Source organism: Oncorhynchus nerka, linkage group LG15 (assembly GCF_034236695.1).
Source record: "Oncorhynchus nerka isolate Pitt River linkage group LG15, Oner_Uvic_2.0, whole genome shotgun sequence".
Lineage (NCBI taxonomy): Eukaryota > Metazoa > Chordata > Actinopteri > Salmoniformes > Salmonidae > Oncorhynchus > Oncorhynchus nerka.
Window position 1 is genome coordinate 2,885,033 of NC_088410.1, and position 19,512 is coordinate 2,904,544.

A 19,512-nucleotide genomic window follows, 5' to 3' on the forward strand; every position below is an offset into this window, starting at 1 on the left:
TCTCTGTTTGGTTCCAATTTCTCTGTGTTTCTCTGTGTGAGGAAAATAAGGAGCGCTTCACGGTTTGCGTGTCATCCTTTCGCAGGGGCCATGCTAATCTTCTCTGTATCGATCCAATTTTAGTATATGTGCTGCCAAAGCGAGCACAATACAAAAGTTATGAGAGGCCCTCATATATAGATCACAAGCCCTCTGAATGTTCTGGTCATGGTTGGGGTCAGACAGAGTTCAGACCCTCAAAAACCACCCTAGAATATTGCTGTGATGTTCAAACTTTATTTGGAGATGTAGAACTTGAAATAGAATTGACTTTAGATTTTTAAAGATTGATCTTAGACTAAAATGTAGTTTAAAAACAAAGCCTTTTTATGATTCAGGACTCTTGGTCTGTAACCCCTCCCTCACCTGCTGCTTTTAGTTGCTCCTCCCCAAGTCTTTGTTCCCCTGCCCGACCACTTCCCACCCTTCCCCGTTTTCTGCAACATGGCCTGGCCAAGGATACTATAACTAACTCCCCAATTAGTAGAGGAGGAGAGAGAGAGAGAGAGTCTGAGTCTGACTTTGATGTCTGTTTAAAATGTTGTGACATTCAGGTTTGTTATGTTTAATACAACTGGACTAAAATTGAACCCAAGTCTCTCTCCAATTCATTTGTAGATATTGAATAAAGTTGGACTCAGAGTGCAACCTTGTCTCACACCCCAATTAATTTCTAAACTTTGAATAAAGTTGAACTCAGACTGCAACCGTGCCTAACTCGCCAATTATTTGTCTACATGTTGAATAAAGTTGGTCTCAGGCTGCAACCTTGTCTCTCTCCCCATTTCAAAATAAGGAAGGCTTCACAAATGTTCATGTCATTCTACTGTAGACTGAGCTTCTCTCATCCAGGATTTCCCCTCCTCCTTAGACTAGACTGAGGGGAATGGACAATTTATTCTCCCCGGGTCACTACCGCCCAATCTTTTCTGTTTGGTTCCAATTTCTCTGTGTTTCTCTGTGTGAGGAAAATAAGGAGCGCTTCACGGATTTGCGTGTCATCCTTTCGCAGGGGCCATGCTAATCTTCTCTGTATCGATCCAATTTTAGTATATGTGCTGCCAAAGCGAGCACAATACAAAGTTATGAGAGGCCCTCATATATAGATCACAAGCCCTCTGAAGGTTCTGGTCATGGTTGGGGTCAAACAGAGTTCAGACCCTCAAAAACCACCCCTAGAATATTGCTGTGATGTTCAAACTTTATTTGGAGATGTAGAACTTGAAATAGAATTGACTTTAGATTTTTTAAAGATTGATCTTAGACTAAAATGTAGTTTAAAAACAAAGCCTTTTATGATTCAGGACTCTTGGTCCGTAACCCCTCCCTCACCTGCTGCTTTTAGTTGCTCCTCCCCAAGTCTTTGTTCCCCTGCCCCGACCACTTCCCACCCTTCCCCCGTTTTCTGCAACATGGCCTGGCCAAGGATACTTATAACTAACTCCCCAATTAGTAGAGGGAGAGAGAGAGAGAGAGAGTCTGAGTCTGAGTCTGAGTCTGACTTTGATGTCTGTTTAAAATGTTGTGACATTCAGGTTTGTTATGTTTAATACAACTGGACTAAAATTGAACCCAAGTCTCTCTCCAATTCATTTGTAGATATTGAATAAAGTTGGACTCAGAGTGCAACCTTGTCTCACTCCCCAATTCATTTCTAAACTTTGAATAAAGTTGAACTCAGACTGCAACCGTGCCTAACTCGCCAATTATTTGTCTACATGTTGAATAAAGTTGGTCTCAGGCTGCAACCTTGTCTCTCTCCCCATTTCAAAATAAGGAAGGCTTCACAAATGTTCATGTCATTCTACTGTAGACTGAGCTTCTCTCATCCAGCATTTCCCCTCCTCCTTAGAGGGGAATGGACAATTTATTCTCCCCGGGTCACTACCGCCCAATCTTCTCTATTTGGTTCCAATTTCTCTGTGTTTCTCTGTGTGAGGAAAATAAGGAGCGCTTCACGGATTTGCGTGTCATCCTTTCGCAGGGGCCATGCTAATCTTCTCTGTATCGATCAATTTTAGTATATGTGCTGCCAAAGCGAGCACAATACAAAGTTATGAGAGGCCCTCATATATAGATCACAAGCCCTCTGAAGGTTCTGGTCATGGTTGGGGTCAAACAGAGTTCAGACCCTCAAAACCACCCCTAGAATATTGCTGTGATGTTCAAACTTTATTTGGAGATGTAGAACTTGAAATAGAATTGACTTTAGATTTTTTAAAGATTGATCTTAGACTAAAATGTAGTTTAAAAACAAAGCCTTTTATGATTCAGGACTCTTGGTCTGTAACCCCTCCCTCACCTGCTGCTTTTAGTTGCTCCTCCCCAAGTCTTTGTTCCCCTGCCCGACCACTTCCCACCCTTCCCCGTTTTCTGCAACATGGCCTGGCCAAGGATACTTATAACTAACTCCCCAATTAGTAGAGGGAGAGAGAGAGAGAGAGAGTCTGAGTCTGAGTCTGACTTTGATGTCTGTTTAAAATGTTGTGACATTCAGGTTTGTTATGTTTAATACAACTGGACTAAAATTGAACCCAAGTCTCTCTCCAATTCATTTGTAGATATTGAATAAAGTTGGACTCAGAGTGCAACCTTGTCTCACTCCCCAATTAATTTCTAAACTTTGAATAAAGTTGAACTCAGACTGCAACCGTGCCTAACTCGCCAATTATTTGTCTACATGTTGAATAAAGTTGGTCTCAGGCTGCAACCTTGTCTCTCTCCCCATTTCAAAATAAGGAAGGCTTCACAAATGTTCATGTCATTCTACTGTAGACTGAGCTTCTCTCATCCAGCATTTCCCCTCCTCCTTAGACTAGACTGAGGGAATGGACAATTTATTCTCCCGGGTCACTACCGCCCAATCTTCTCTGTTTGGTTCCAATTTCTCTGTGTTTCTCTGTGTGAGGAAAATAAGGAGCGCTTCACGGATTTGCGTGTCATCCTTTCGCAGGGCCATGCTAATCTTCTCTGTATCGATCCAATTTTAGTATATGTGCTGCCAAAGCGAGCACAATACAAAGTTATGAGAGGCCCTCATATATAGATCACAAGCCCTCTGAAGGTTCTGGTCATGGTTGGGGTCAAACAGAGTTCAGACCCTCAAAAACCACCCCTAGAATATTGCTGTGATGTTCAAACTTTATTTGGAGATGTAGAACTTGAAATAGAATTGACTTTAGATTTTTTAAAGATTGATCTTAGACTAAAATGTAGTTTAAAAACAAAGCCTTTTATGATTCAGGACTCTTGGTCTGTAACCCCTCCCTCACCTGCTGCTTTTAGTTGCTCCTCCCCAAGTCTTTGTTCCCCTGCCCGACCACTTCCCACCCTTCCCCGTTTTCTGCAACATGGCCTGGCCAAGGATACTTATAACTAACTCCCCAATTAGTAGAGGGAGAGAGAGAGAGAGAGAGTCTGAGTCTGACTTTGATGTCTGTTTAAAATGTTGTGACATTCAGGTTTGTTATGTTTAATACAACTGGACTAAAATTGAACCCAAGTCTCTCTCCAATTCATTTGTAGATATTGAATAAAGTTGGACTCAGAGTGCAACCTTGTCTCACTCCCCAATTCATTTCTAAACTTTGAATAAAGTTGAACTCAGACTGCAACCGTGCCTAACTCGCCAATTATTTGTCTACATGTTGAATAAAGTTGGTCTCAGGCTGCAACCTTGTCTCTCTCCCCATTTCAAAATAAGGAAGGCTTCACAAATGTTCATGTCATTCTACTGTAGACTGAGCTTCTCTCATCCAGCATTTCCCCTCCTCCTTAGACTAGACTGAGGGAATGGACAATTTATTCTCCCGGGTCACTACCGCCCAATCTTCTCTGTTTGGTTCCAATTTCTCTGTGTTTCTCTGTGTGAGGAAAATAAGGAGCGCTTCACGGATTTGCGTGTCATCCTTTCGCAGGGGCCATGCTAATCTTCTCTGTATCGATCAATTTTAGTATATGTGCTGCCAAAGCGAGCACAATACAAAGTTATGAGAGGCCCTCATATATAGATCACAAGCCCTCTGAATGTTCTGGTCATGGTTGGGGTCAAACAGAGTTCAGACCCTCAAAAACCACCCTAGAATATTGCTGTGATGTTCAAACTTTATTTGGAGATGTAGAACTTGAAATAGAATTGACTTTAGATTTTTAAAGATTGATCTTAGACTAAAATGTAGTTTAAAAACAAAGCCTTTTATGATTCAGGACTCTTGGTCTGTAACCCCTCCCTCACCTGCTGCTTTTAGTTGCTCCTCCCCAAGTCTTTGTTCCCCTGCCCCGACCACTTCCCACCCTTCCCCGTTTTCTGCAACATGGCCTGGCCAAGGATACTTATAACTAACTCCCCAATTAGTAGAGGAGAGAGAGAGAGAGAGTCTGAGTCTGAGTCTGACTTTGATGTCTGTTTAAAATGTTGTGACATTCAGGTTTGTTATGTTTAATACAACTGGACTAAAATTGAACCCAAGTCTCTCTCAATTCATTTGTAGATATTGAATAAAGTTGGACTCAGAGTGCAACCTTGTCTCACTCCCCAATTCATTTCTAAACTTTGAATAAAGTTGAACTCAGACTGCAACCGTGCCTAACTCGCCAATTATTTGTCTACATGTTGAATAAAGTTGGTCTCAGGCTGCAACCTTGTCTCTCTCCCCATTTCAAAATAAGGAAGGCTTCACAAATGTTCATGTCATTCTACTGTAGACTGAGCTTCTCTCATCCAGCATTTCCCCTCCTCCTTAGACTAGACTGAGGGAATGGACAATTTATTCTCCCGGGTCACTACCGCCCAATCTTCTCTGTTTGGTTCCAATTTCTCTGTGTTTCTCTGTGTGAGGAAAATAAGGAGCGCTTCACGGTTTGCGTGTCATCCTTTCGCAGGGGCCATGCTAATCTTCTCTGTATCGATCAATTTTAGTATATGTGCTGCCAAAGCGAGCACAATACAAAGTTATGAGAGGCCCTCATATATAGATCACAAGCCCTCTGAATGTTCTGGTCATGGTTGGGGTCAAACAGAGTTCAGACCCTCAAAAACCACCCCTAGAATATTGCTGTGATGTTCAAACTTTATTTGGAGATGTAGAACTTGAAATAGAATTGACTTTAGATTTTTAAAGATTGATCTTAGACTAAAATGTAGTTTAAAAACAAAGCCTTTTATGATTCAGGACTCTTGGTCTGTAACCCCTCCCTCACCTGCTGCTTTTAGTTGCTCCTCCCCAAGTCTTTGTTCCCCTGCCCCGACCACTTCCCACCCTTCCCCGTTTTCTGCAACATGGCCTGGCCAAGGATACTTATAACTAACTCCCCAATTAGTAGAGGGAGAGAGAGAGAGAGAGAGAGTCTGAGTCTGACTTTGATGTCTGTTTAAAATGTTGTGACATTCAGGTTTGTTATGTTTAATACAACTGGACTAAAATTGAACCCAAGTCTCTCTCCAATTCATTTGTAGATATTGAATAAAGTTGGACTCAGAGTGCAACCTTGTCTCACTCCCAATTCATTTCTAAACTTTGAATAAAGTTGAACTCAGACTGCAACCGTGCCTAACTCGCCAATTATTTGTCTACATGTTGAATAAAGTTGGTCTCAGGCTGCAACCTTGTCTCTCTCCCCATTTCAAAATAAGGAAGGCTTCACAAATGTTCATGTCATTCTACTGTAGACTGAGCTTCTCTCATCCAGCATTTCCCCTCCTCCTTAGACTAGACTGAGGGAATGGACAATTTATTCTCCCGGGTCACTACCGCCCAATCTTCTCTGTTTGGTTCCAATTTCTCTGTGTTTCTCTGTGTGAGGAAAATAAGGAGCGCTTCACGGATTTGCGTGTCATCCTTTCACAGGGGGCCATGCTAATCTTCTCTGTATCGATCCAATTTTAGTATATGTGCTGCCAAAGCGAGCACAATACAAAGTTATGAGAGGCCCTCATATATAGATCACAAGCCCTCTGAATGTTCTGGTCATGGTTGGGGTCAAACAGAGTTCAGACCCTCAAAAACCACCCCTAGAATATTGCTGTGATGTTCAAACTTTATTTGGAGATGTAGAACTTGAAATAGAATTGACTTTAGATTTTTAAAGATTGATCTTAGACTAAAATGTAGTTTAAAAACAAAGCCTTTTATGATTCAGGACTCTTGGTCTGTAACCCCTCCCTCACCTGCTGCTTTTAGTTGCTCCTCCCCAAGTCTTTGTTCCCCTGCCCCGACCACTTCCCACCCTTCCCCGTTTTCTGCAACATGGCCTGGCCAAGGATACTTATAACTAACTCCCCAATTAGTAGAGGGAGAGAGAGAGAGAGAGAGAGTCTGAGTCTGACTTTGATGTCTGTTTAAAATGTTGTGACATTCAGGTTTGTTATGTTTAATACAACTGGACTAAAATTGAACCCAAGTCTCTCTCCAATTCATTTGTAGATATTGAATAAAGTTGGACTCAGAGTGCAACCTTGTCTCACTCCCCAATTCATTTCTAAACTTTGAATAAAGTTGAACTCAGACTGCAACCGTGCCTAACTCGCCAATTATTTGTCTACATGTTGAATAAAGTTGGTCTCAGGCTGCAACCTTGTCTCTCTCCCCATTTCAAAATAAGGAAGGCTTCACAAATGTTCATGTCATTCTACTGTAGACTGAGCTTCTCTCATCCAGCATTTCCCCTCCTCCTTAGACTAGACTGAGGGAATGGACAATTTATTCTCCCGGGTCACTACCGCCCAATCTTCTCTGTTTGGTTCCAATTTCTCTGTGTTTCTCTGTGTGAGGAAAATAAGGAGCGCTTCACGGATTTGCGTGTCATCCTTTCGCAGGGGCCATGCTAATCTTCTCTGTATCGATCAATTTTAGTATATGTGCTGCCAAAGCGAGCACAATACAAAGTTATGAGAGGCCCTCATATATAGATCACAAGCCCTCTGAAGGTTCTGGTCATGGTTGGGGTCAAACAGAGTTCAGACCCTCAAAAACCACCCCTAGAATATTGCTGTGATGTTCAAACTTTATTTGGAGATGTAGAACTTGAAATAGAATTGACTTTAGATTTTTTAAAGATTGATCTTAGACTAAAATGTAGTTTAAAAACAAAGCCTTTTATGATTCAGGACTCTTGGTCCGTAACCCCTCCCTCACCTGCTGCTTTTAGTTGCTCCTCCCCAAGTCTTTGTTCCCCTGCCCCGACCACTTCCCACCCTTCCCCCGTTTTCTGCAACATGGCCTGGCCAAGGATACTTATAACTAACTCCCCAATTAGTAGAGGGAGAGAGAGAGAGAGAGAGAGAGAGAGTCTGAGTCTGACTTTGATGTCTGTTTAAAATGTTGTGACATTCAGGTTTGTTATGTTTAATACAACTGGACTAAAATTGAACCCAAGTCTCTCTCCAATTCATTTGTAGATATTGAATAAAGTTGGACTCAGAGTGCAACCTTGTCTCACTCCCCAATTCATTTCTAAACTTTGAATAAAGTTGAACTCAGACTGCAACCGTGCCTAACTCGCCAATTATTTGTCTACATGTTGAATAAAGTTGGTCTCAGGCTGCAACCTTGTCTCTCTCCCCATTTCAAAATAAGGAAGGCTTCACAAATGTTCATGTCATTCTACTGTAGACTGAGCTTCTCTCATCCAGCATTTCCCCTCCTCCTTAGACTAGACTGAGGGAATGGACAATTTATTCTCCCGGGTCACTACCGCCCAATCTTCTCTGTTTGGTTCCAATTTCTCTGTGTTTCTCTGTGTGAGGAAAATAAGGAGCGCTTCACGGATTTGCGTGTCATCCTTTCGCAGGGGCCATGCTAATCTTCTCTGTATCGATCCAATTTTAGTATATGTGCTGCCAAGCGAGCACAATACAAAGTTATGAGAGGCCCTCATATATAGATCACAAGCCCTCTGAAGGTTCTGGTCATGGTTGGGGTCAAACAGAGTTCAGACCCTCAAAAACCACCCCTAGAATATTGCTGTGATGTTCAAACTTTATTTGGAGATGTAGAACTTGAAATAGAATTGACTTTAGATTTTTAAAGATTGATCTTAGACTAAAATGTAGTTTAAAAACAAAGCCTTTTATGATTCAGGACTCTTGGTCTGTAACCCCTCCCTCACCTGCTGCTTTTAGTTGCTCCTCCCCAAGTCTTTGTTCCCCTGCCCCGACCACTTCCCACCCTTCCCCGTTTTCTGCAACATGGCCTGGCCAAGGATACTTATAACTAACTCCCCAATTAGTAGAGGAGAGAGAGAGAGAGAGAGTCTGAGTCTGACTTTGATGTCTGTTTAAAATGTTGTGACATTCAGGTTTGTTATGTTTAATACAACTGGACTAAAATTGAACCCAAGTCTCTCTCCAATTCATTTGTAGATATTGAATAAAGTTGGACTCAGAGTGCAACCTTGTCTCACTCCCCAATTCATTTCTAAACTTTGAATAAAGTTGAACTCAGACTGCAACCGTGCCTAACTCGCCAATTATTTGTCTACATGTTGAATAAAGTTGGTCTCAGGCTGCAACCTTGTCTCTCTCCCCATTTCAAAATAAGGAAGGCTTCACAAATGTTCATGTCATTCTACTGTAGACTGAGCTTCTCTCATCCAGCATTTCCCCTCCTCCTTAGACTAGACTGAGGGAATGGACAATTTATTCTCCCGGGTCACTACCGCCCAATCTTCTCTGTTTGGTTCCAATTTCTCTGTGTTTCTCTGTGTGAGGAAAATAAGGAGCGCTTCACGGTTTGCGTGTCATCCTTTCGCAGGGCCATGCTAATCTTCTCTGTATCGATCAATTTTAGTATATGTGCTGCCAAAGCGAGCACAATACAAAGTTATGAGAGGCCCTCATATATAGATCACAAGCCCTCTGAATGTTCTGGTCATGGTTGGGGTCAAACAGAGTTCAGACCCTCAAAAACCACCCCTAGAATATTGCTGTGATGTTCAAACTTTATTTGGAGATGTAGAACTTGAAATAGAATTGACTTTAGATTTTTAAAGATTGATCTTAGACTAAAATGTAGTTTAAAAACAAAGCCTTTTATGATTCAGGACTCTTGGTCTGTAACCCCTCCCTCACCTGCTGCTTTTAGTTGCTCCTCCCCAAGTCTTTGTTCCCCTGCCCCGACCACTTCCCACCCTTCCCCGTTTTCTGCAACATGGCCTGGCCAAGGATACTTATAACTAACTCCCCAATTAGTAGAGGGAGAGAGAGAGAGAGAGAGAGTCTGAGTCTGACTTTGATGTCTGTTTAAAATGTTGTGACATTCAGGTTTGTTATGTTTAATACAACTGGACTAAAATTGAACCCAAGTCTCTCTCCAATTCATTTGTAGATATTGAATAAAGTTGGACTCAGAGTGCAACCTTGTCTCACTCCCCAATTCATTTCTAAACTTTGAATAAAGTTGAACTCAGACTGCAACCGTGCCTAACTCGCCAATTATTTGTCTACATGTTGAATAAAGTTGGTCTCAGGCTGCAACCTTGTCTCTCTCCCCATTTCAAAATAAGGAAGGCTTCACAAATGTTCATGTCATTCTACTGTAGACTGAGCTTCTCTCATCCAGCATTTCCCCTCCTCCTTAGACTAGACTGAGGGAATGGACAATTTATTCTCCCGGGTCACTACCGCCCAATCTTCTCTGTTTGGTTCCAATTTCTCTGTGTTTCTCTGTGTGAGGAAAATAAGGAGCGCTTCACGGATTTGCGTGTCATCCTTTCGCAGGGGCCATGCTAATCTTCTCTGTATCGATCCAATTTTAGTATATGTGCTGCCAAAGCGAGCACAATACAAAGTTATGAGAGGCCCTCATATATAGATCACAAGCCCTCTGAATGTTCTGGTCATGGTTGGGGTCAAACAGAGTTCAGACCCTCAAAAACCACCCCTAGAATATTGCTGTGATGTTCAAACTTTATTTGGAGATGTAGAACTTGAAATAGAATTGACTTTAGATTTTTAAAGATTGATCTTAGACTAAAATGTAGTTTAAAAACAAAGCCTTTTATGATTCAGGACTCTTGGTCTGTAACCCCTCCCTCACCTGCTGCTTTTAGTTGCTCCTCCCCAAGTCTTTGTTCCCCTGCCCCGACCACTTCCCACCCTTCCCCGTTTTCTGCAACATGGCCTGGCCAAGGATACTTATAACTAACTCCCCAATTAGTAGAGGGAGAGAGAGAGAGAGAGAGAGTCTGAGTCTGACTTTGATGTCTGTTTAAAATGTTGTGACATTCAGGTTTGTTATGTTTAATACAACTGGACTAAAATTGAACCCAAGTCTCTCTCCAATTCATTTGTAGATATTGAATAAAGTTGGACTCAGAGTGCAACCTTGTCTCACTCCCAATTCATTTCTAAACTTTGAATAAAGTTGAACTCAGACTGCAACCGTGCCTAACTCGCCAATTATTTGTCTACATGTTGAATAAAGTTGGTCTCAGGCTGCAACCTTGTCTCTCTCCCCATTTCAAAATAAGGAAGGCTTCACAAATGTTCATGTCATTCTACTGTAGACTGAGCTTCTCTCATCCAGCATTTCCCCTCCTCCTTAGACTAGACTGAGGGAATGGACAATTTATTCTCCCGGGTCACTACCGCCCAATCTTCTCTGTTTGGTTCCAATTTCTCTGTGTTTCTCTGTGTGAGGAAAATAAGGAGCGCTTCACGGATTTGCGTGTCATCCTTTCGCAGGGGCCATGCTAATCTTCTCTGTATCGATCAATTTTAGTATATGTGCTGCCAAAGCGAGCACAATACAAAGTTATGAGAGGCCCTCATATATAGATCACAAGCCCTCTGAATGTTCTGGTCATGGTTGGGGTCAAACAGAGTTCAGACCCTCAAAAACCACCCCTAGAATATTGCTGTGATGTTCAAACTTTATTTGGAGATGTAGAACTTGAAATAGAATTGACTTTAGATTTTTAAAGATTGATCTTAGACTAAAATGTAGTTTAAAAACAAAGCCTTTTATGATTCAGGACTCTTGGTCTGTAACCCCTCCCTCACCTGCTGCTTTTAGTTGCTCCTCCCCAAGTCTTTGTTCCCCTGCCCCGACCACTTCCCACCCTTCCCCGTTTTCTGCAACATGGCCTGGCCAAGGATACTTATAACTAACTCCCCAATTAGTAGAGGGAGAGAGAGAGAGAGAGAGTCTGAGTCTGACTTTGATGTCTGTTTAAAATGTTGTGACATTCAGGTTTGTTATGTTTAATACAACTGGACTAAAATTGAACCCAAGTCTCTCTCCAATTCATTTGTAGATATTGAATAAAGTTGGACTCAGAGTGCAACCTTGTCTCACTCCCAATTCATTTCTAAACTTTGAATAAAGTTGAACTCAGACTGCAACCGTGCCTAACTCGCCAATTATTTGTCTACATGTTGAATAAAGTTGGTCTCAGGCTGCAACCTTGTCTCTCTCCCCATTTCAAAATAAGGAAGGCTTCACAAATGTTCATGTCATTCTACTGTAGACTGAGCTTCTCTCATCCAGCATTTCCCCTCCTCCTTAGACTAGACTGAGGGAATGGACAATTTATTCTCCCGGGTCACTACCGCCCAATCTTCTCTGTTTGGTTCCAATTTCTCTGTGTTTCTCTGTGTGAGGAAAATAAGGAGCGCTTCACGGATTTGCGTGTCATCCTTTCGCAGGGGCCATGCTAATCTTCTCTGTATCGATCAATTTTAGTATATGTGCTGCCAAAGCGAGCACAATACAAAGTTATGAGAGGCCCTCATATATAGATCACAAGCCCTCTGAAGGTTCTGGTCATGGTTGGGGTCAAACAGAGTTCAGACCCTCAAAAACCACCCCTAGAATATTGCTGTGATGTTCAAACTTTATTTGGAGATGTAGAACTTGAAATAGAATTGACTTTAGATTTTTTAAAGATTGATCTTAGACTAAAATGTAGTTTAAAAACAAAGCCTTTTATGATTCAGGACTCTTGGTCTGTAACCCCTCCCTCACCTGCTGCTTTTAGTTGCTCCTCCCCAAGTCTTTGTTCCCCTGCCCCGACCACTTCCCACCCTTCCCCCGTTTTCTGCAACATGGCCTGGCCAAGGATACTTATAACTAACTCCCCAATTAGTAGAGGGAGAGAGAGAGAGAGAGAGAGAGAGAGAGAGAGAGTCTGAGTCTGAGTCTGAGTCTGACTTTGATGTCTGTTTAAAATGTTGTGACATTCAGGTTTGTTATGTTTAATACAACTGGACTAAAATTGAACCCAAGTCTCTCTCCAATTCATTTGTAGATATTGAATAAAGTTGGACTCAGAGTGCAACCTTGTCTCACTCCCCAATTCATTTCTAAACTTTGAATAAAGTTGAACTCAGACTGCAACCGTGCCTAACTCGCCAATTATTTGTCTACATGTTGAATAAAGTTGGTCTCAGGCTGCAACCTTGTCTCTCTCCCCATTTCAAAATAAGGAAGGCTTCACAAATGTTCATGTCATTCTACTGTAGACTGAGCTTCTCTCATCCAGCATTTCCCCTCCTCCTTAGACTAGACTGAGGGAATGGACAATTTATTCTCCCGGGTCACTACCGCCCAATCTTCTCTGTTTGGTTCCAATTTCTCTGTGTTTCTCTGTGTGAGGAAAATAAGGAGCGCTTCACGGATTTGCGTGTCATCCTTTCGCAGGGGCCATGCTAATCTTCTCTGTATCGATCAATTTTAGTATATGTGCTGCCAAAGCGAGCACAATACAAAGTTATGAGAGGCCCTCATATATAGATCACAAGCCCTCTGAATGTTCTGGTCATGGTTGGGGTCAAACAGAGTTCAGACCCTCAAAAACCACCCCTAGAATATTGCTGTGATGTTCAAACTTTATTTGGAGATGTAGAACTTGAAATAGAATTGACTTTAGATTTTTTAAAGATTGATCTTAGACTAAAATGTAGTTTAAAAACAAAGCCTTTTATGATTCAGGACTCTTGGTCTGTAACCCCTCCCTCACCTGCTGCTTTTAGTTGCTCCTCCCCAAGTCTTTGTTCCCCTGCCCCGACCACTTCCCACCCTTCCCCCGTTTTCTGCAACATGGCCTGGCCAAGGATACTTATAACTAACTCCCCAATTAGTAGAGGGAGAGAGAGAGTCTGAGTCTGACTTTGATGTCTGTTTAAAATGTTGTGACATTCAGGTTTGTTATGTTTAATACAACTGGACTAAAATTGAACCCAAGTCTCTCTCAATTCATTTGTAGATATTGAATAAAGTTGGACTCAGAGTGCAACCTTGTCTCACTCCCCAATTCATTTCTAAACTTTGAATAAAGTTGAACTCAGACTGCAACCGTGCCTAACTCGCCAATTATTTGTCTACATGTTGAATAAAGTTGGTCTCAGGCTGCAACCTTGTCTCTCTCCCCATTTCAAAATAAGGAAGGCTTCACAAATGTTCATGTCATTCTACTGTAGACTGAGCTTCTCTCATCCAGCATTTCCCCTCCTCCTTAGACTAGACTGAGGGAATGGACAATTTATTCTCCCGGGTCACTACCGCCCAATCTTCTCTGTTTGGTTCCAATTTCTCTGTGTTTCTCTGTGTGAGGAAAATAAGGAGCGCTTCACGGATTTGCGTGTCATCCTTTCGCAGGGGCCATGCTAATCTTCTCTGTATCGATCAATTTTAGTATATGTGCTGCCAAAGCGAGCACAATACAAAGTTATGAGAGGCCCTCATATATAGATCACAAGCCCTCTGAATGTTCTGGTCATGGTTGGGGTCAAACAGAGTTCAGACCCTCAAAAACCACCCTAGAATATTGCTGTGATGTTCAAACTTTATTTGGAGATGTAGAACTTGAAATAGAATTGACTTTAGATTTTTTAAAGATTGATCTTAGACTAAAATGTAGTTTAAAAACAAAGCCTTTTATGATTCAGGACTCTTGGTCTGTAACCCCTCCCTCACCTGCTGCTTTTAGTTGCTCCTCCCCAAGTCTTTGTTCCCCTGCCCCGACCACTTCCCACCCTTCCCCGTTTTCTGCAACATGGCCTGGCCAAGGATACTTATAACTAACTCCCCAATTAGTAGAGGGAGAGAGAGAGAGAGAGAGAGAGTCTGAGTCTGAGTCTGACTTTGATGTCTGTTTAAAATGTTGTGACATTCAGGTTTGTTATGTTTAATACAACTGGACTAAAATTGAACCCAAGTCTCTCTCCAATTCATTTGTAGATATTGAATAAAGTTGGACTCAGAGTGCAACCTTGTCTCACTCCCCAATTCATTTCTAAACTTTGAATAAAGTTGAACTCAGACTGCAACCGTGCCTAACTCGCCAATTATTTGTCTACATGTTGAATAAAGTTGGTCTCAGGCTGCAACCTTGTCTCTCTCCCCATTTCAAAATAAGGAAGGCTTCACAAATGTTCATGTCATTCTACTGTAGACTGAGCTTCTCTCATCCAGCATTTCCCCTCCTCCTTAGACTAGACTGAGGGGAATGGACAATTTATTCTCCCCGGGTCACTACCGCCCAATCTTCTCTGTTTGGTTCCAATTTCTCTGTGTTTCTCTGTGTGAGGAAAATAAGGAGCGCTTCACGGATTTGCGTGTCATCCTTTCGCAGGGGCCATGCTAATCTTCTCTGTATCGATCCAATTTTAGTATATGTGCTGCCAAAGCGAGCACAATACAAAGTTATGAGAGGCCCTCATATATAGATCACAAGCCCTCTGAATGTTCTGGTCATGGTTGGGGTCAAACAGAGTTCAGACCCTCAAAAACCACCCCTAGAATATTGCTGTGATGTTCAAACTTTATTTGGAGATGTAGAACTTGAAATAGAATTGACTTTAGATTTTTTAAAGATTGATCTTAGACTAAAATGTAGTTTAAAAACAAAGCCTTTTATGATTCAGGACTCTTGGTCTGTAACCCCTCCCTCACCTGCTGCTTTTAGTTGCTCCTCCCCAAGTCTTTGTTCCCCTGCCCCGACCACTTCCCACCCTTCCCCCGTTTTCTGCAACATGGCCTGGCCAAGGATACTTATAACTAACTCCCCAATTAGTAGAGGGAGAGAGAGAGAGAGAGAGAGAGTCTGAGTCTGAGTCTGAGTCTGACTTTGATGTCTGTTTAAAATGTTGTGACATTCAGGTTTGTTATGTTTAATACAACTGGACTAAAATTGAACCCAAGTCTCTCTCCAATTCATTTGTAGATATTGAATAAAGTTGGACTCAGAGTGCAACCTTGTCTCACTCCCCAATTCATTTCTAAACTTTGAATAAAGTTGAACTCAGACTGCAACCGTGCCTAACTCGCCAATTATTTGTCTACATGTTGAATAAAGTTGGTCTCAGGCTGCAACCTTGTCTCTCTCCCCATTTCAAAATAAGGAAGGCTTCACAAATGTTCATGTCATTCTACTGTAGACTGAGCTTCTCTCATCCAGCATTTCCCCTCCTCCTTAGACTAGACTGAGGGGAATGGACAATTTATTCTCCCCGGGTCACTACCGCCCAATCTTCTCTGTTTGGTTCCAATTTCTCTGTGTTTCTCTGTGTGAGGAAAATAAGGAGCGCTTCACGGATTTGCGTGTCATCCTTTCGCAGGGGCCATGCTAATCTTCTCTGTATCGATCCAATTTTAGTATATGTGCTGCCAAAGCGAGCACAATACAAAGTTATGAGAGGCCCTCATATATAGATCACAAGCCCTCTGAATGTTCTGGTCATGGTTGGGGTCAAACAGAGTTCAGACCCTCAAAAACCACCCTAGAATATTGCTGTGATGTTCAAACTTTATTTGGAGATGTAGAACTTGAAATAGAATTGACTTTAGATTTTTTAAAGATTGATCTTAGACTAAAATGTAGTTTAAAAACAAAGCCTTTTATGATTCAGGACTCTTGGTCTGTAACCCCTCCCTCACCTGCTGCTTTTAGTTGCTCCTCCCCAAGTCTTTGTTCCCCTGCCCCGACCACTTCCCACCCTTCCCCGTTTTCTGCAACATGGCCTGGCCAAGGATACTTATAACTAACTCCCCAATTAGTAGAGGGAGAGAGAGAGAGAGAGAGAGTCTGAGTCTGACTTTGATGTCTGTTTAAAATGTTGTGACATTCAGGTTTGTTATGTTTAATACAACTGGACTAAAATTGAACCCAAGTCTCTCTCAATTCATTTGTAGATATTGAATAAAGTTGGACTCAGAGTGCAACCTTGTCTCACTCCCCAATTCATTTCTAAACTTTGAATAAAGTTGAACTCAGACTGCAACCGTGCCTAACTCGCCAATTATTTGTCTACATGTTGAATAAAGTTGGTCTCAGGCTGCAACCTTGTCTCTCTCCCCATTTCAAAATAAGGAAGGCTTCACAAATGTTCATGTCATTCTACTGTAGACTGAGCTTCTCTCATCCAGCATTTCCCCTCCTCCTTAGACTAGACTGAGGGAATGGACAATTTATTCTCCCGGGTCACTACCGCCCAATCTTCTCTGTTTGGTTCCAATTTCTCTGTGTTTCTCTGTGTGAGGAAAATAAGGAGCGCTTCACGGTGTCATCCTTTCGCAGGGGCCATGCTAATCTTCTCTGTATCGATCCAATTTTAGTATATGTGCTGCCAAAGCGAGCACAATACAAAGTTATGAGAGGCCCTCATATATAGATCACAAGCCCTCTGAATGTTCTGGTCATGGTTGGGGTCAAACAGAGTTCAGACCCTCAAAAACCACCCCTAGAATATTGCTGTGATGTTCAAACTTTATTTGGAGATGTAGAACTTGAAATAGAATTGACTTTAGATTTTTTAAAGATTGATCTTAGACTAAAATGTAGTTTAAAAACAAAGCCTTTTATGATTCAGGACTCTTGGTCTGTAACCCCTCCCTCACCTGCTGCTTTTAGTTGCTCCTCCCCAAGTCTTTGTTCCCCTGCCCCGACCACTTCCCACCCTTCCCCGTTTTCTGCAACATGGCCTGGCCAAGGATACTTATAACTAACTCCCCAATTAGTAGAGGGAGAGAGAGAGAGAGAGAGAGTCTGAGTCTGACTTTGATGTCTGTTTAAAATGTTGTGACATTCAGGTTTGTTATGTTTAATACAACTGGACTAAAATTGAACCCAAGTCTCTCTCCAATTCATTTGTAGATATTGAATAAAGTTGGACTCAGAGTGCAACCTTGTCTCACTCCCCAATTCATTTCTAAACTTTGAATAAAGTTGAACTCAGACTGCAACCGTGCCTAACTCGCCAATTATTTGTCTACATGTTGAATAAAGTTGGTCTCAGGCTGCAACCTTGTCTCTCTCCCCATTTCAAAATAAGGAAGGCTTCACAAATGTTCATGTCATTCTACTGTAGACTGAGCTTCTCTCATCCAGCATTTCCCCTCCTCCTTAGACTAGACTGAGGGAATGGACAATTTATTCTCCCGGGTCACTACCGCCCAATCTTCTCTGTTTGGTTCCAATTTCTCTGTGTTTCTCTGTGTGAGGAAAATAAGGAGCGCTTCACGGATTTGCGTGTCATCCTTTCGCAGGGGCCATGCTAATCTTCTCTGTATCGATCCAATTTTAGTATATGTGCTGCCAAAGCGAGCACAATACAAAGTTATGAGAGGCCCTCATATATAGATCACAAGCCCTCTGAATGTTCTGGTCATGGTTGGGGTCAAACAGAGTTCAGACCCTCAAAAACCACCCCTAGAATATTGCTGTGATGTTCAAACTTTATTTGGAGATGTAGAACTTGAAATAGAATTGACTTTAGATTTTTAAAGATTGATCTTAGACTAAAATGTAGTTTAAAAACAAAGCCTTTTATGATTCAGGACTCTTGGTCTGTAACCCCTCCCTCACCTGCTGCTTTTAGTTGCTCCTCCCCAAGTCTTTGTTCCCCTGCCCCGACCACTTCCCACCCTTCCCCCGTTTTCTGCAACATGGCCTGGCCAAGGATACTTATAACTAACTCCCCAATTAGTAGAGGGAGAGAGAGAGAGAGAGTCTGAGTCTGACTTTGATGTCTGTTTAAAATGTTGTGACATTCAGGTTTGTTATGTTTAATACAACTGGACTAAAATTGAACCCAAGTCTCTCTCCAATTCATTTGTAGATATTGAATAAAGTTGGACTCAGAGTGCAACCTTGTCTCACTCCCCAATTCATTTCTAAACTTTGAATAAAGTTGAACTCAGACTGCAACCGTGCCTAACTCGCCAATTATTTGTCTACATGTTGAATAAAGTTGGTCTCAGGCTGCAACCTTGTCTCTCTCCCCATTTCAAAATAAGGAAGGCTTCACAAATGTTCATGTCATTCTACTGTAGACTGAGCTTCTCTCATCCAGCATTTCCCCTCCTCCTTAGACTAGACTGAGGGAATGGACAATTTATTCTCCCGGGTCACTACCGCCCAATCTTCTCTGTTTGGTTCCAATTTCTCTGTGTTTCTCTGTGTGAGGAAAATAAGGAGCGCTTCACGGATTTGCGTGTCATCCTTTCGCAGGGGCCATGCTAATCTTCTCTGTATCGATCCAATTTTAGTATATGTGCTGCCAAAGCGAGCACAATACAAAGTTATGAGAGGCCCTCATATATAGATCACAAGCCCTCTGAATGTTCTGGTCATGGTTGGGGTCAAACAGAGTTCAGACCCTCAAAAACCACCCCTAGAATATTGCTGTGATGTTCAAACTTTATTTGGAGATGTAGAACTTGAAATAGAATTGACTTTAGATTTTTAAAGATTGATCTTAGACTAAAATGTAGTTTAAAAACAAAGCCTTTTATGATTCAGGACTCTTGGTCTGTAACCCCTCCCTCACCTGCTGCTTTTAGTTGCTCCTCCCCAAGTCTTTGTTCCCCTGCCCCGACCACTTCCCACCCTTCCCCGTTTTCTGCAACATGGCCTGGCCAAGGATACTTATAACTAACTCCCCAATTAGTAGAGGGAGAGAGAGAGAGAGAGAGTCTGAGTCTGACTTTGATGTCTGTTTAAAATGTTGTGACATTCAGGTTTGTTATGTTTAATACAACTGGACTAAAATTGAACCCAAGTCTCTCTCCAATTCATTTGTAGATATTGAATAAAGTTGGACTCAGAGTGCAACCTTGTCTCACTCCCCAATTCATTTCTAAACTTTGAATAAAGTTGAACTCAGACTGCAACCGTGCCTAACTCGCCAATTATTTGTCTACATGTTGAATAAAGTTGGTCTCAGGCTGCAACCTTGTCTCTCTCCCCATTTCAAAATAAGGAAGGCTTCACAAATGTTCATGTCATTCTACTGTAGACTGAGCTTCTCTCATCCAGCATTTCCCCTCCTCCTTAGACTAGACTGAGGGAATGGACAATTTATTCTCCCGGGTCACTACCGCCCAATCTTCTCTGTTTGGTTCCAATTTCTCTGTGTTTCTCTGTGTGAGGAAAATAAGGAGCGCTTCACGGTTTGCGTGTCATCCTTTCGCAGGGGCCATGCTAATCTTCTCTGTATCGATCAATTTTAGTATATGTGCTGCCAAGCGAGCACAA

The 19,512-nt window shown here is 42.0% G+C and overlaps 20 non-coding genes and 1 pseudogene across 20 annotated transcripts; all 21 read right to left on the reverse strand.

Moving 5' to 3' along the window:
- Window positions 1-41: 41 nt before the first annotated feature.
- LOC135560718 (U6 spliceosomal RNA) lies at window positions 42-147 on the reverse strand. Its single transcript, XR_010459217.1, has one exon. It is a non-coding gene; the product is annotated as a U6 spliceosomal RNA (small nuclear RNA).
- An 859-nt stretch (window positions 148-1,006) lies between these two features.
- On the reverse strand, window positions 1,007-1,113 carry LOC135560699 (U6 spliceosomal RNA). Its single transcript, XR_010459198.1, has one exon. It is a non-coding gene; the product is annotated as a U6 spliceosomal RNA (small nuclear RNA).
- Window positions 1,114-1,978: 865 nt separating this feature from the next.
- Window positions 1,979-2,084, reverse strand: LOC135560731 (U6 spliceosomal RNA). The gene has a single exon (XR_010459230.1). It is a non-coding gene; the product is annotated as a U6 spliceosomal RNA (small nuclear RNA).
- An 863-nt stretch (window positions 2,085-2,947) lies between these two features.
- LOC135560735 (U6 spliceosomal RNA) lies at window positions 2,948-3,053 on the reverse strand. Its single transcript, XR_010459234.1, has one exon. It is a non-coding gene; the product is annotated as a U6 spliceosomal RNA (small nuclear RNA).
- Window positions 3,054-3,911: 858 nt separating this feature from the next.
- On the reverse strand, window positions 3,912-4,017 carry LOC135560721 (U6 spliceosomal RNA). Its single transcript, XR_010459220.1, has one exon. It is a non-coding gene; the product is annotated as a U6 spliceosomal RNA (small nuclear RNA).
- An 859-nt stretch (window positions 4,018-4,876) lies between these two features.
- On the reverse strand, window positions 4,877-4,981 carry LOC135560742 (U6 spliceosomal RNA). The gene has a single exon (XR_010459239.1). It is a non-coding gene; the product is annotated as a U6 spliceosomal RNA (small nuclear RNA).
- An 859-nt stretch (window positions 4,982-5,840) lies between these two features.
- Window positions 5,841-5,948, reverse strand: LOC135560737 (U6 spliceosomal RNA). The gene has a single exon (XR_010459236.1). It is a non-coding gene; the product is annotated as a U6 spliceosomal RNA (small nuclear RNA).
- Window positions 5,949-6,808: 860 nt separating this feature from the next.
- On the reverse strand, window positions 6,809-6,914 carry LOC135560722 (U6 spliceosomal RNA). The gene has a single exon (XR_010459221.1). It is a non-coding gene; the product is annotated as a U6 spliceosomal RNA (small nuclear RNA).
- An 868-nt stretch (window positions 6,915-7,782) lies between these two features.
- On the reverse strand, window positions 7,783-7,888 carry LOC135560658 (U6 spliceosomal RNA). The gene has a single exon (XR_010459157.1). It is a non-coding gene; the product is annotated as a U6 spliceosomal RNA (small nuclear RNA).
- An 857-nt stretch (window positions 7,889-8,745) lies between these two features.
- LOC135560749 (U6 spliceosomal RNA) lies at window positions 8,746-8,849 on the reverse strand. Its single transcript, XR_010459246.1, has one exon. It is a non-coding gene; the product is annotated as a U6 spliceosomal RNA (small nuclear RNA).
- An 860-nt stretch (window positions 8,850-9,709) lies between these two features.
- LOC135560701 (U6 spliceosomal RNA) lies at window positions 9,710-9,816 on the reverse strand. Its single transcript, XR_010459200.1, has one exon. It is a non-coding gene; the product is annotated as a U6 spliceosomal RNA (small nuclear RNA).
- Window positions 9,817-10,675: 859 nt separating this feature from the next.
- Window positions 10,676-10,781, reverse strand: LOC135560724 (U6 spliceosomal RNA). Its single transcript, XR_010459223.1, has one exon. It is a non-coding gene; the product is annotated as a U6 spliceosomal RNA (small nuclear RNA).
- Window positions 10,782-11,638: 857 nt separating this feature from the next.
- Window positions 11,639-11,744, reverse strand: LOC135560725 (U6 spliceosomal RNA). The gene has a single exon (XR_010459224.1). It is a non-coding gene; the product is annotated as a U6 spliceosomal RNA (small nuclear RNA).
- Window positions 11,745-12,632: 888 nt separating this feature from the next.
- On the reverse strand, window positions 12,633-12,738 carry LOC135560726 (U6 spliceosomal RNA). Its single transcript, XR_010459225.1, has one exon. It is a non-coding gene; the product is annotated as a U6 spliceosomal RNA (small nuclear RNA).
- Window positions 12,739-13,589: 851 nt separating this feature from the next.
- Window positions 13,590-13,695, reverse strand: LOC135560727 (U6 spliceosomal RNA). The gene has a single exon (XR_010459226.1). It is a non-coding gene; the product is annotated as a U6 spliceosomal RNA (small nuclear RNA).
- An 870-nt stretch (window positions 13,696-14,565) lies between these two features.
- LOC135560673 (U6 spliceosomal RNA) lies at window positions 14,566-14,672 on the reverse strand. Its single transcript, XR_010459172.1, has one exon. It is a non-coding gene; the product is annotated as a U6 spliceosomal RNA (small nuclear RNA).
- An 878-nt stretch (window positions 14,673-15,550) lies between these two features.
- On the reverse strand, window positions 15,551-15,657 carry LOC135560674 (U6 spliceosomal RNA). The gene has a single exon (XR_010459173.1). It is a non-coding gene; the product is annotated as a U6 spliceosomal RNA (small nuclear RNA).
- An 859-nt stretch (window positions 15,658-16,516) lies between these two features.
- On the reverse strand, window positions 16,517-16,616 carry LOC135560739 (U6 spliceosomal RNA; annotated as a pseudogene).
- Window positions 16,617-17,477: 861 nt separating this feature from the next.
- On the reverse strand, window positions 17,478-17,584 carry LOC135560702 (U6 spliceosomal RNA). The gene has a single exon (XR_010459201.1). It is a non-coding gene; the product is annotated as a U6 spliceosomal RNA (small nuclear RNA).
- An 857-nt stretch (window positions 17,585-18,441) lies between these two features.
- LOC135560703 (U6 spliceosomal RNA) lies at window positions 18,442-18,548 on the reverse strand. Its single transcript, XR_010459202.1, has one exon. It is a non-coding gene; the product is annotated as a U6 spliceosomal RNA (small nuclear RNA).
- An 858-nt stretch (window positions 18,549-19,406) lies between these two features.
- Window positions 19,407-19,510, reverse strand: LOC135560741 (U6 spliceosomal RNA). Its single transcript, XR_010459238.1, has one exon. It is a non-coding gene; the product is annotated as a U6 spliceosomal RNA (small nuclear RNA).
- Window positions 19,511-19,512: the final 2 nt, after the last annotated feature.